Here is a 12819-nt window from a genome sequence, read left to right on the forward strand (position 1 = left end):
CATCTTCAGTGTTCACAGACCCTTTAGTATGAATGGGGTTTTGTTTAAGGGAACTGGGTTTTTTTTATGTTTAGAGGATTTGTACTGCCTATGATTTTCAATATTTCCTACTTGCAGCACTAAATAATTTTACAAGACATTTTAGAAAGCGAAATCAGAGTAAAAGTAAAAAGAAATAAGTCCTCCTCATGAAGCTTTTTAATCTTCAAGTAGAAAACTTCCAAGTCAATTACAAGTGACTTTGGAGCCTCAGAAAGCACTTTTCCCCCTTCTTCTTTCACATCTGCATATACCTGAGCATTCATGGTTTTCTTCTACTTATTTTAAAAACTTATTTAGAACTATCAGTCCCTACTAAGCTTTCTTTTACTGATAGAAAGGCTTGAAAGGAGTAAAAGGAGATGCTCTTCTAGCCACCCTCCAAAGTGCAGGTGTGACAGATAAATTCCTAGACATCACAGCAGTGCTGTTCATTGCTACTAACCTGGCTTGCAGGGTTGTAACCTAGCACTAATCTCTTGTGTTAAGACAAAGTCTATACAAAGTCTATCAGCCCCAGTCTGTCACTGTATAATCTAAACCAGGTAAGCAAAATTAAAGGTTTCAATATAAAGATGACAGCTTGTTTAGCTGAGTTGTTGTCAAAGTTGTAATATTTAACTGAAGACACAAGGGTTTTATTACTCTCTTCTCAAACAATAATCTATAAAAAAGCCATGGTATAAGAGAAAAAACATATAGTATCTATAACCCCATGTCAGAACTATACAGAAGATTAACATCTTGTGAACCTTTAGAAAACTCTGCCCAGAGATTCAATAGCTGCAGAAGAATACAGTTACCTGTGGAATTTTTAACATAAATTAATTTCCTAAAGTACAAATATTAACCAGAGCTCTATAAATTAAAGTATTTACAACCTTGTAAGAATTTGCAGGGGAATACCTTCATAAAGCTGTTCTCCATTTCATTAATCCCCTTGTAAACCATCAGTTAAACCTGCACTAAACAATCACAGCAAACCTCTAAATCCTGGGAAACTTGCAAAATTTTCAATACAAAACACAACTTAATAAAATCTTGCATCATGATAATTCATAAAATACATTATAAAATAAATATTTAAAGGATAAATCTCTCCAATTATTTTCAAAGAATTCTCCCATTTCTAAACCAAGCCTTTTCCCCTCCATGATACCAACATTTTATTTTTGTGATGTCCTGGTTTTAAGGAATAAGCTGATGATATCTGGAAATATTTCCCCTGATATTTATATAATTTATAATTTCTCTAAATAATATATATTTTGTAAAGTAAATTTTTTTCAATTTTTTTTAGTCGAATTAACAATTCACAAAAATTACTAGATGCTCAAAATTTGAAGTTGTGACTACCATCCACACTAAGTATTAATGGTCCTCTTTCATTCATCCAGTTTCATTCAGAATAAGGCACAAAGAAACCTTTGCGGTTTGAAAATACATGGAAGAAAAAATACTAAATGAACTATGACACTCACAACCATCATAATATATGTTTTAAAAAAATCTAAACTTACATTTAATAAGGTTTAACATGACATGATAACAGTAAAACCTCAAACAATAAAGGAAAATCTCAAAATCTCACTTGCTATAGATGATTAGTCATCAACACAAACAAAAATTGTAAATGATAGAGAACTGGATATTTTCCTTATCTTTATTTCAATATTAACATATGCAAATTTTTAACTCTCTTGCTTCAATCATGAACAAAGAAAGCATTCTCCTAATCAGGGTAATGCGAGAGAAGAATGTGAATTCAGCAAGGTTAGGTGTTTTTGAAAAATTATTTTATGCTTCAAAAAATTCGTTTTTCAATTTTGGTATCTTGTCTATATTGTCTTTTTTTGAGTAATATTTTAAAGAAAACAAGGATGCATTAGATTTTATAATTGAATAATTTAGTTGTATCTTAATGAAGACAAAATAGTTTTTGTTTTGGACAACGTTACTGTCGTTATTGTTCCAGTTGGTGTCTCATCACAAGTGGTGTTCCCCAGGATTCAGTATTGGGGCCAATTCTGTTTGATATCTTTATCAATGACAAGGGGATCAAGTGCACCACTCAATAAATTCATGGATGACACCAAGCTGAGTGGAAGTTTTGATCTGCTGGAGGGTAGGAAGGCTCTGCAAAGGGAAAGGTTGGATCAATGGGCCAAGGTCACCTGTATAATGCTCAACACTGCCAATTGCTGTGTCCTAGACTTTGGCCACAACTACCCCATGCAGTGCTGCAGGCTGGGGGCAGAGTGTCTGGAAAGCTGCCCAAAGAAAAGGAGCAGGGGGTGCTGGTTAACAGCTGAGTGAACATGAGCTAGCAGTGTTCCCAGGTGACCTAGAAGGCCAATGGCATCCTGGCCTGTATCAAAAATTGTGTGGCTAGTAGGACCAGGGCAGTGATCACCCCCTGTACTTGGCACTGATGAGGCCACACCCCAAATCTTGTGTCCAGTTTTGGACCCCTCACTCCAAGAAAGACATTGCAGTGCTGGAGTGAGTTCAGAGAATAGCAACAAAACTGGTGAAGGGTCTGGAGGGTAAAGTCCTATGAGAACTGGCTGAGGGAGTTTAGGTTGTTTAGCATGGAGAAAAGGAGGTCCAGGGGTGACCTTATCACTCTTCTTTCTCTCCTGAAAGGAGGTTATAGCAGTGTGGGGGTCAGTCTCTTCTCCCAGGCAACCAGTGACAGGACAAGAGGAAAAGGCCTTAAGCTGCGCTAGGGGAGGTTCAGGTTGAACATCAGAAGGATGATCCCTTTCTTCATGGAAAGGGTCATTCACTGCCCAGGGAAATGGTGAAATTACCATCCCTGGAAATGTTCAAGAAACAGCTGGACATGGCACTTAGTGCCATGGTCTAGTTAGCAAGGCGGTGATCAGTCAAAGGTTGGACTCAATGATCTCAGAGGTTTTTTCCAAGCTAAATAATTCTGTGGTTCTGTTATTTGTTCCTGTGACAAGAGTTCAATGAGGTGTCTTCATTCTTCTGTTTCCTCACGATGTCAGGATGACGTCCTACACACAGGATTACCTTAGTATGTACTATTGTTCCCATGTTTACATTTTCCTGTGCATGGAATTTGTTGTGCACACCTGTCATTACATCTGAAAAGATATGAAGACCAATATGACTAATTTTTCTCTTTGATCAAGAGTTAATCGCAAATGTAATGAATAAATTTTAATTTCAATTGGATATCATGCAAATTTGTTGTTGTACCCTTTTGCTTCTAGTGAAAACATTTCTGAACCAAAGCCTACTGATACATCTAAAAGTACAAATTTAAATTTAACTAGAAATCTTTCTCCAAACTTGTGGTTTTTCACCCATTAAAATGCAAGAGGGTACACAATGGTAAATGAACATGGAAAGGAAATCCAGTGAGGTTACAAATGAAACATGAAATTGTCTGACAGTGTAAAAATTAACATTTTTCATCATTATTTTTATATGCATCTTTGTCCATCCTCCTTTTCTGAGTCACAGTTCAGCATCATCTATGAAGTACTTATCTTTACAACATACCTGGATTTGGTTCATCCACACCAGCTTTAAAAACCTTCATCTTCTGTATCCAGTCGTCACAGAGTGACTGCTTTTCTCTATCCAGTCTGAGATAGCTCCTCTTCAGTCTTGTCATCAATCACATTTAAGATCCTCTCAAATTTTTAGGGATGGGTCATACTCAGGCTTGTCTCTGTACAGAGTATGTATAGGACCTACATACAGAACACAAGCCATGACTGTACAATATACAAAGTGAAGTTTTCAAAGGTAGCAACTTCAGTACAAGTTTTGCAGAATAGTAGAATTCACCTCTCACTCCTAAACATTTTTCTGATTTTCGTGTCCATGTCACAAAGTTTTATGCATTTCTTTAAAACAAAATAGAATATTCTTGACCTTCTTTCAGATGAAAAACAATGTAATTTCCTGAAACTAATTGGAAGAAACCTTTTGATCATTTTGCTGAAAGTTTGCAAAAAGCAAGCCTGAGGAAGAAAATTAGCCTTCAAATTCCTCCCAAACAATTAAATTCTAAGTCTTCTAAAAAGCTTATAAACAGCTAAAATACTTTTCTAATAAATCAGCCTTGTTTTGTCTTGCTTATAGGCAATCATTATAATTTTAATTAGATATATGTATGATTTATATATCATGTATGCTGTATGTGTGTGGTTTTTAAAACACGATTAAGTGATCCTCTAATATATAAAGAATATCAGAGTTCTTCTTTGATCTTTCCTTGTAGTTTATTTCCTTTAAATCCTGTACCATCATAATAATTTTAGTATTACCAATTATATAACGCTTTAAATCTTCAAAACAACCTACAGAAAATTGGGATTTTTTTAAATATATACTAAAAGCCAAGTCTACAGTCATCTATGCTTTTATCAAGGACATTAGGAAGAAAAGTATTTAAAAAGTTATTGGCAGTATAACCTTTGAAGCTATGAAACAGATCTTGCAAGAATTTCTAGGTGTGTTAACTAACTCTGAAAAGAGAATAGTGTTTTTTTAGTTTTCTAGATTCTTTAGAAGGATAGACTGCTTGAAAATATCAAGGTATATATTATTAACTGTAGGGGGTGGGGGGAAGATACTTCAATTGTTTGTCTATTTGCAAATCTTATTGCTACATGAATGAATATGCATTAATGTTCTTCACCATATTCTAATGAGTGAAAATATATGAATGAAATAAAAATTATAACATCATATCAAAGAGGAGGCAATTTCTTGAGAAATTAGAATTGAAAGTTTAATGACATGCAAAGACCACATATTAAAATGATACAGGTAAAAATGTGAAATAGCTTTTTATAATATACATGATTCACACTCATGGTAGATTGACCTTGCCTAGATGCCAGGTGCCCACCAAAGTGTCTCTATCACTCCCCTCCTCAATGGGATGGAAGAGAGAAAATATAACAGAAGGCTCATGGGTTGAGATAAGGAGAGGGGATATCACTCATGAACTACCGTCACAGGCAAAACAGATTCGACTTGTGGAAATTATGTTAATTTATTACCAATGAAATCAGAGTAGAGCAATGACAAATAAAGCCAAATCCTTAAAACACCTTCCTCCCACTTCTCTCTTCTTCTCTGACTTGACTTTACTCCCAAGGTCTCTACTTCCTCTATCTCAGTGGTGCAGTGGAATGAGGAATGGGTGCTGTGGTCATTTCATCACACATTGTCTCTGCCACTCCTTCTTTCTCATGGAGAGGACTCTTCACATTCTTCCCTTGCTCCTGCATGGGGTTCCTCCCACAGGAGACAGTCTTCCATGAATTTCTCCAATGTGAGTGCTTCCCATGGACTGCAGTTCTTCACAAACTGATCCAATGTGGGTGCCCTCCACAAGGTGCAATCCCCTCGGGAACAGGTTGTTCCAATGGGAGTCCCCTGTGGGGACACAAGTACTGCCAGAAAATCTGCTTCAGCATGGTCTTCTCTCTCCACGGAGATACAAGTCCTGCCAGGAACCTGCTCCTGTGCAGGTTTACCACAGAGTCAAAATCTCCTTCAGTCACATCCTCACAGGCTACAGATGGATCTATGCTTTACCATGAATCTCCATGGGCTGCAAATAGACAGCCTGACTCATCATGGTATTCACCACAGGCTGAAGGAGAAACTCAGTTCTGGCTCCTGGACCATCTCCTCCCCCTCCTTCTCCACTGACCTTGGTGTCTGCAGGGCTGTTCCTCTCATAAATTGTCACTCCTCTCTCCCAGTTCCCATTCCATAGGACTATTTCACACTTCTTAAATCTGTTATCCCAGAAGAACTACCACTACACAAGACTGATATGCTCAGCCTTGGCCAACAGTGGGTCTGTCTTGAATGTGTCTGGTACAGTCTCTGTCTTCCAACAGTTTCTCACAGAAGCCACCCCTGTAGTCTCCCCCGCTCCACTACCAAAACCTTGCCATGCAAACCTGAACCAAGTACATATTCTTTACTATCTAAGAAAGAGAATATAAAAACACACTTTAGCAAAATACATCACATTTATTTCATGTTGTGTATCTGCCATAATTTTTCCATTTAAAATTTTGGAAAGGGATCTAGGCTAATTGAACAGGAAAATGTTCTTGTTCTCTCACCAGAGCTTTTAGTGCCTTCTATAAATAGTCACTCTCTCAGAAAAATATTGATCTGTGTTTTGAAGCTCATTGTAGATCTTTTGCAGTAGTTCATGTCAAGTCATTTTCTATGTTTATTATTTACTTCTAATAACATTGACAAAACCATTAGGGTGCTAACAGTCCTACAGTTTTTCAGACGAGAAATCTTGGCCCTTTCTTATTGTAGAAAAAGGTTACAAGACCCCTTTAATGAGATTCATTTGATTTCTAATTAGCAACAAATGCAGAACTAAAGTACATTTGACAAAAACAAAAAAGTCATTAACTCAGTCATCAGCATGGTAAAAAAAGCTAGCTGAAGACTTGAAAGATCAAACAAAGTGTAAACAGAATGCAAGATACACTGAAGTTTTTGGAAAAAGTCCATTAAGGAGAAACAATTTTAATACAATTGAGGAAGGAGATAAGAAAAAAGAATGGTCCTTTCTAGTTATTTATCTTTAGGACTTGGTATTATATTTCAATAAAATGCGGGCCAATTTTATAGGCTTGCCAAATTATTGGTTTTGGCAATTATTTGTGAATTAAAGTGATGAATCATGGAGATAAAAACAGAGAATATCACCACAGGTAAAACACAGTTTTTCTGGTTTTTTTTTCAGTTACTATTTCCTGTTTTTTCTAACTAAAACCATTCATGCTTGAGGCTTAGCTCTGAGGCTTTGATTTGTCTCTTCTGGTTTGCTTTCTTTTTTTCTTTATTCAAGCAGCAAATATGTTCTGTTATTTCAAATAATTCTATGTTTTGAAAATTTCCATAAGGACAAGAGTGGATCCCATAAAAATGGCTGAATAGATTTACTTGTGGGATTACTGCCAGTGAGGGCAATGGCAAAAACCACATGAATTCTATGGTTCAATGCATAGCTGCAGTCACAACAATAAATAAGAACTAGAAACAAAGATTTTTAGATATGTAGTTACGCTTTGAAAATAAATTTGCAAAAAAAAAAAAGGAGGTAGAATTAGATTTTCAAGACATGATGATGACCACATTTCCTTTTGGGAAAGAGAAAAAAAGAATAAAAGAAAAATATCAAATATGTGATGGTTTTTGATTTAAGCATCCTTCTGTGTTTCCACACTTGCTCGTTTTACCAGGAAGACAGATTTTCAAGATTCTCTTTGGTATATCTCCAAAGTATGATTTAAAGTCTTGCATCATGGACAGCACTAGTACAAACAGCTCACTACTAGAAAACTAATTATTAACCTATAGTATAAATATATTGAAAACATGCAATATAGGAGAATATTTTTGTTTGTTTGTTTTGCTAGCAACATCAATACAAATAGGAATAGACAGCATTTTTTCAGTATATTCAGCAAGTTTTAAATTAAATGTTGAGAACAGAACCAGCAAATAGAGTCTTGTGTATAAAGCTATGAATGATATGTTTTGTTTTCCTGCTACTTGTATAATTTACTGGTAGTTAGCATATGGGGATTATTTGGGCTAATTTAAATTTTTATATCCGTCACTTATATTAAAACATGAACATAAAAGTTCCTTTATTTGTTTCCTTTACACGTTACAATTATCTCACAAATGTACAGAAATTTACAGACTAGAGAAACTACTATCTTATTATCCTTCCTATGCACATAGTAATAGTACCAGAGCAACACTATAGCTCACTAAAGTCCACAGCTCACACACATGACTTCGTCAAAACTTAGTGAACCATAAAAAAACCCAAGAATGGGAACACAAATCAGTCTTCCATGTACACACAGTGAGACAGGAATATTACAGGAATAGTTTTGCTTGCATGCAGAAATAGTTTCAGATAATGAAAGTGTCTCTAATGTGATATTGCAGGGGACCCCTCTACACGCTTCACCAGGTGGAATTGAGAAGAACTTAATGATCCATTGTTGCTCTCAGTAGATTTCAAAATGCAAATTGACTTATTATGTTTCTTTTAAGGCAGCCAGAAAAAAAAAAAATCACATTATGTTTGCTGTTTCATGAGATGCTTATTTTTATACTCAACTGGAGGCAAAACACATCATAATGTATATAAGCAAATGTCTCTTAATTCTACAAAAAGCATAACATCTTTACGCACTATGCTTCATAATTCTTATTTTATGATCATCTTGAGATTCACAAAAATTCCAAGAATATTTCAAGAAAATTTCACCAAAGTCAGAAAACAAATTTGGTCATCCATATCAAGAAAAATTTACTCCAGAAAAAACTGTACAATGTTTTATTGCAGACAATATAATGGGACTTTGGAGATTCACTGGGATTTGCCTTTTATTTTCAACCCCAAACCAAAAGTTCCATTTAGGGCACAGGATATATTTGTCTAGAAAGCTGCCCAGGTTACTTAGAAAACCAGTGACACAGTAACTGCTTGCTAAGGAATAAAAAAAAAGAAGATCAAAGGTGCTCTTCTGAAGAACTGAGACAATTGTTATTTAATAGGAGGAGAGAAGGAATAATTCAAATGTTTGCTCAAAACTGTACTGTGATCTCTGTCAGGTCTTTTCCTTTTCTAGATTCTGATATTCCAAATCCCATATCTGTGTCAGGTGTGGCTTAAACTGGTAACAAAATAACATAATACATCTTTTGGAAACCTCTACTAATGCTCAATTAAAACTCTAGTAGATATTTTGTCTAACATTACCTATAGGGACATTATCTAGTAGCTGAGGTTAAAGGAGTAATGCAGCTTCTAAACATCTCAAGTTATAACCTTTTCTTTAAGCAGGAATGCTAGTTAATAACTGTCTCATTACAGTGGGCATTTTTATCTTCATATTTTCCTTTAAAGCATTAGCTGTATATATATATGTTTTATGTGAGCTAACAGTCAAGATTTGGAGTATCTGAATCTGTAACCCATTCTTTGATTTGCTTTTATTCACCAGATAATTCACACATATAAGCAACTACATAAAGGGCTGCCATTACTAAGAATGCAATCAACTATAATACAAATATTGCTTCAAGAATGCAGCAGTGAAATCTTTATTTTGTTTAATTCAACCTCTTAGAAGACTTGAAGAACAGGAGCAATTCCAGCAGTGGAAGTAGAAACACAAAAACTGAAACAACTTTCATCTTTTTGGCTCATTAACTCTCAAATGAGGAGGTATCATGATTGGTCATAAAGGTGCCTCAGAGAATCTAAAACCTGCAAGGAAGCAACTATAATTGTTTTCCTTTTTGTTTCTTTTATTTTCTTTTTTTTCAGGGGAATGTGCTAGGAAGATTATATTAAAAACTGTAAAGGTATCTACATTACAGATATACCTTAAGAATATTTGTAATTTTTTCAAGTATTTGAAACATAGATGTAATTTTACCCAAGTATTCTACTATCTATTGCCTTATTTCAATATATATTCTACATTTTAAAGTATCTTCTGCAACATATAGACAGATCTGATGATTATATATGTAATCAATATGTCACTGACAGCATCACAACAGTTACCAGTCAAGACTGACTCAACAAAGAATGAACCAGTATGCACAACAATCCCATCTTCAAAACAAAGACATAAGAAAATACCTTGGCCTTGAAACGTTAAAAGGATTTGGGGGCTCAGGGGAGAACTGATTTAATGATCAAGGCTACTCCTGAAAAATATTTCATCCATTAAAATTGAGAACTCCAGACTTAACTTTTCCACTAACTTATTCTACTTACAACCACTTAGAATGTGCAAAAAAGTAGGTTCGTGAAAGGAATAATCCCAAATCAGCTAGAAATTTGAAGGTTAAAACCAATGAACACTCACAGATTTTAGAAAGTCAGATTCTAAAATCTTGGTATCATTACGTTCTGTTACTTTCGATTTTGGAAAATTAAACATTGAACAGAACCATGACTTTGGAGTTGTTTTACAAAGTGCATAAGGAAAAAGTGACGCAAGTGAAACATATCTGCTTCATATTAATTTTTAAAAGTTGCTTTGACTCAAAGATATTTGACAAAAACATTTTGACTACCCTTTATAATATTATATTTATTAATCGAAAGCCTAAATTGAAAACCCAAATAATAAATGTGCCTAGGGATCCTTGGGCACAACAGTCATCTCGCTGATATGAATGCCTTAATCTTCTCTAGCTACTAATTAAGGTAATCAATGGCTAACAGAGGAATGAACCATAGAACTAAAGGTCATTTGCATAGCCAGACTCCCAGCTTCTCAATTAAATCTCCAACAGCTTCCTCCAAAGCAGGAAAGATGAAGAAAGCACTGTAAAATACCAAAATATTTCATCTTATTGGAGAACTCAGGAAGAAAGCCTTCAGAAGTGATCCAATCCAAGGAAAGTGTAAGGGTGTCGACTGGGGTCAATGTCAAAAGTGAGACACTGTAGCTGCACCTGAGACAGCTGGGGAAAAAAGTACCTGCCACTGTCGGACTAAAAAAGCACTGATTATAAAACTTACCCTTGATTTTCCAAGAAGCCAATTGAAAGACTTATTTCCTAATTTTCTGTGAGATATTTAATCAAACTGGAGCTATTTCATGTTTTGACTCAATCTGGGAGATTTTCTTATAAGAATAATAGACTGTAATGTTAATTCCTGTGGTTTTACATGCTCTCTTAGAATATTCATTTTTCTTATGAAAATTGCAGCACCTGAATGTTCAAAATGTCATTTTAAAGAAGAACTACTGTTTCAAAGTGTTCTGGATTTCTGGGCCAAGGGGAAAGAAAATTATTAATAAAGTCTAATCAGAAAGAAACTTAGCATGGTGTACATCAAGTCTAAATGCCAGACATTTTCTTAATGATCACCACCAAGTGATGGTGGATTTATTGAGTTTTTTTGGTTGTTTTCAGTGGTCTTCTAGTTGGTCATCCCTAGAACCAACCCAAGAAAGACTTATTTCCCAAGAGAAATTTAAGGGTAAAGAAGCAGAAATCTCAGTATATACCTATGTGCAGTAGCAAAGTTGCTATTAAGCCACAGTTGCAGTCGTCTTTCAGTGATGTACTAAGTTCATACATCATACTGACAGTTCAAAAATGTTTATATGAGACCTGGCACTGACTGAATACTTCTGCATGCCTACTGTGTGAAATATCAAGCATTTAAACTCTGTCTTATAAAAATGCAACAAAATATATTTCAAACTATTAAAAACAATAAAAAGCAGAAGTTGTAAATAGCCTTAATTTTAACCTGAAATGCATATGTTGTCATATACAGATGTGATTTCTCTTCATTCTTGTGAAGAGTATTTGAATGCTATTGAAAGTAGTGGAAGTCAGTACTTCTGTGTAAAAAGCTAGATACATAGACCCCATCTTTGAGAATCTCTAAACTTAGGGCAAACTAGCTTAAGTCACTGTAATAGTATACCTGTTACAGATCATGCAGGTTGCAGTACACCTGAGGAAGCCCTAAATATCTCCCTATAAAAATAAGTCAATTACTGACAGCTTTAACTCAAAGTATTCTTGGTGTTGTTGCTTTGTCTGGATATTAATATTATTTTAAAAAAGCATAGGTGATTATGTGACGGAAGTAACAGAAGAAATACACATTCATGTTTAGAATAAAAAAAGCTTCAAGTATGTATTTTAGTGATGTCTAGAGAAGGAGAGAACAGGTAGCCAAGAAGAGTCCTTACATCTGTGTTCAAAATACCCCCACTCTCCTGGTTCCTTTATATTTTCAGCCTTGGCTTATACTGCTTGTTTTTAAATCCAACATTATCTACTTTCACATCAGAAAATAACAAAACCCAAATCAAAACCAAACTAGCATCCTAACCTCTTCTTTCTTAACTCTAAAATTCCCAAGATGCCCAAAACATTACTTCTGCTAATGCTCAGAACTGCTGCAGAACTGCAGTTACAGCATATGGCCATGCCGTAGCTCGACAGGCCCAAACGCAACAGACTGTCTTAGATTGGATGTGTGACTGGACCAGTCTGCACCCGGAGAGGGGAGAGCCGACTTCTTCCACAGCAATTTTGACTAGAGAAGCCACACAATTCCCTACTCTGATAAAAAACCCATGTAGTCCCTAACCCTAACTCAAAATTTGACATAAATTTTGTTCTGGTGTAATAAAAAGGAAAAACTAAGTAGTTTTTTCATTATTACTCATTTTCTAGGTTGATTTATCATCTTATTTTGCAGAACTGGGATGGTCTTTCTGTTCTATGTTACCAAGACATAGCACAAACTTCATGTACCACGGTCTCTAACAGCTACGTATACCTGCTACCACATGAAAAGAGGGTTGATGACAACCCTCATCAGAATGCTTATCAGAGAAGCAAGTTTATTGCACATTAAATCGTCACCTAGCAAGCTACTTTTCTACATAGGGGTCTTAAGAATAGAATTAAGAATTTAAGAATTAAGAATAGAATTAAGAACAAAATTAAGAACTTTTAAAATAATTTTGTTACTAATAAGGAAAATGCTAGAGAAATATGCAATCAATACTATAGCTGTTCGACTCAATTTTCAAATACAGAATAATCAGTATAATTGAAAGTAGCTAACAAACCTAATCAGAATCTTATACTTTGTCCAGGGAACCTTCATCTTGTGTCAAACTTACCAGAGGTAAAAATCCCTTCTTTTTCCTAAGTGATATGTTTTTCTGT

General features: G+C 35.1%; 1 long non-coding RNA gene across 1 annotated transcript; it reads right to left on the minus strand.

The window, feature by feature from the left end:
- Positions 1-1705: 1705 nt before the first annotated feature.
- Positions 1706-3708, minus strand: LOC116790216. Its single transcript, XR_004358289.1, has 2 exons — positions 3574-3708; positions 1706-3152 (listed from the first exon to the last, which is right to left on the minus strand). It is a non-coding gene; the product is annotated as an uncharacterized LOC116790216 (long non-coding RNA).
- Positions 3709-12819: the final 9111 nt, after the last annotated feature.

This window comes from Chiroxiphia lanceolata, chromosome 1 (genome assembly GCF_009829145.1).
Source record: "Chiroxiphia lanceolata isolate bChiLan1 chromosome 1, bChiLan1.pri, whole genome shotgun sequence".
In the NCBI taxonomy this organism is placed as follows: Eukaryota; Metazoa; Chordata; class Aves; order Passeriformes; family Pipridae; genus Chiroxiphia; species Chiroxiphia lanceolata.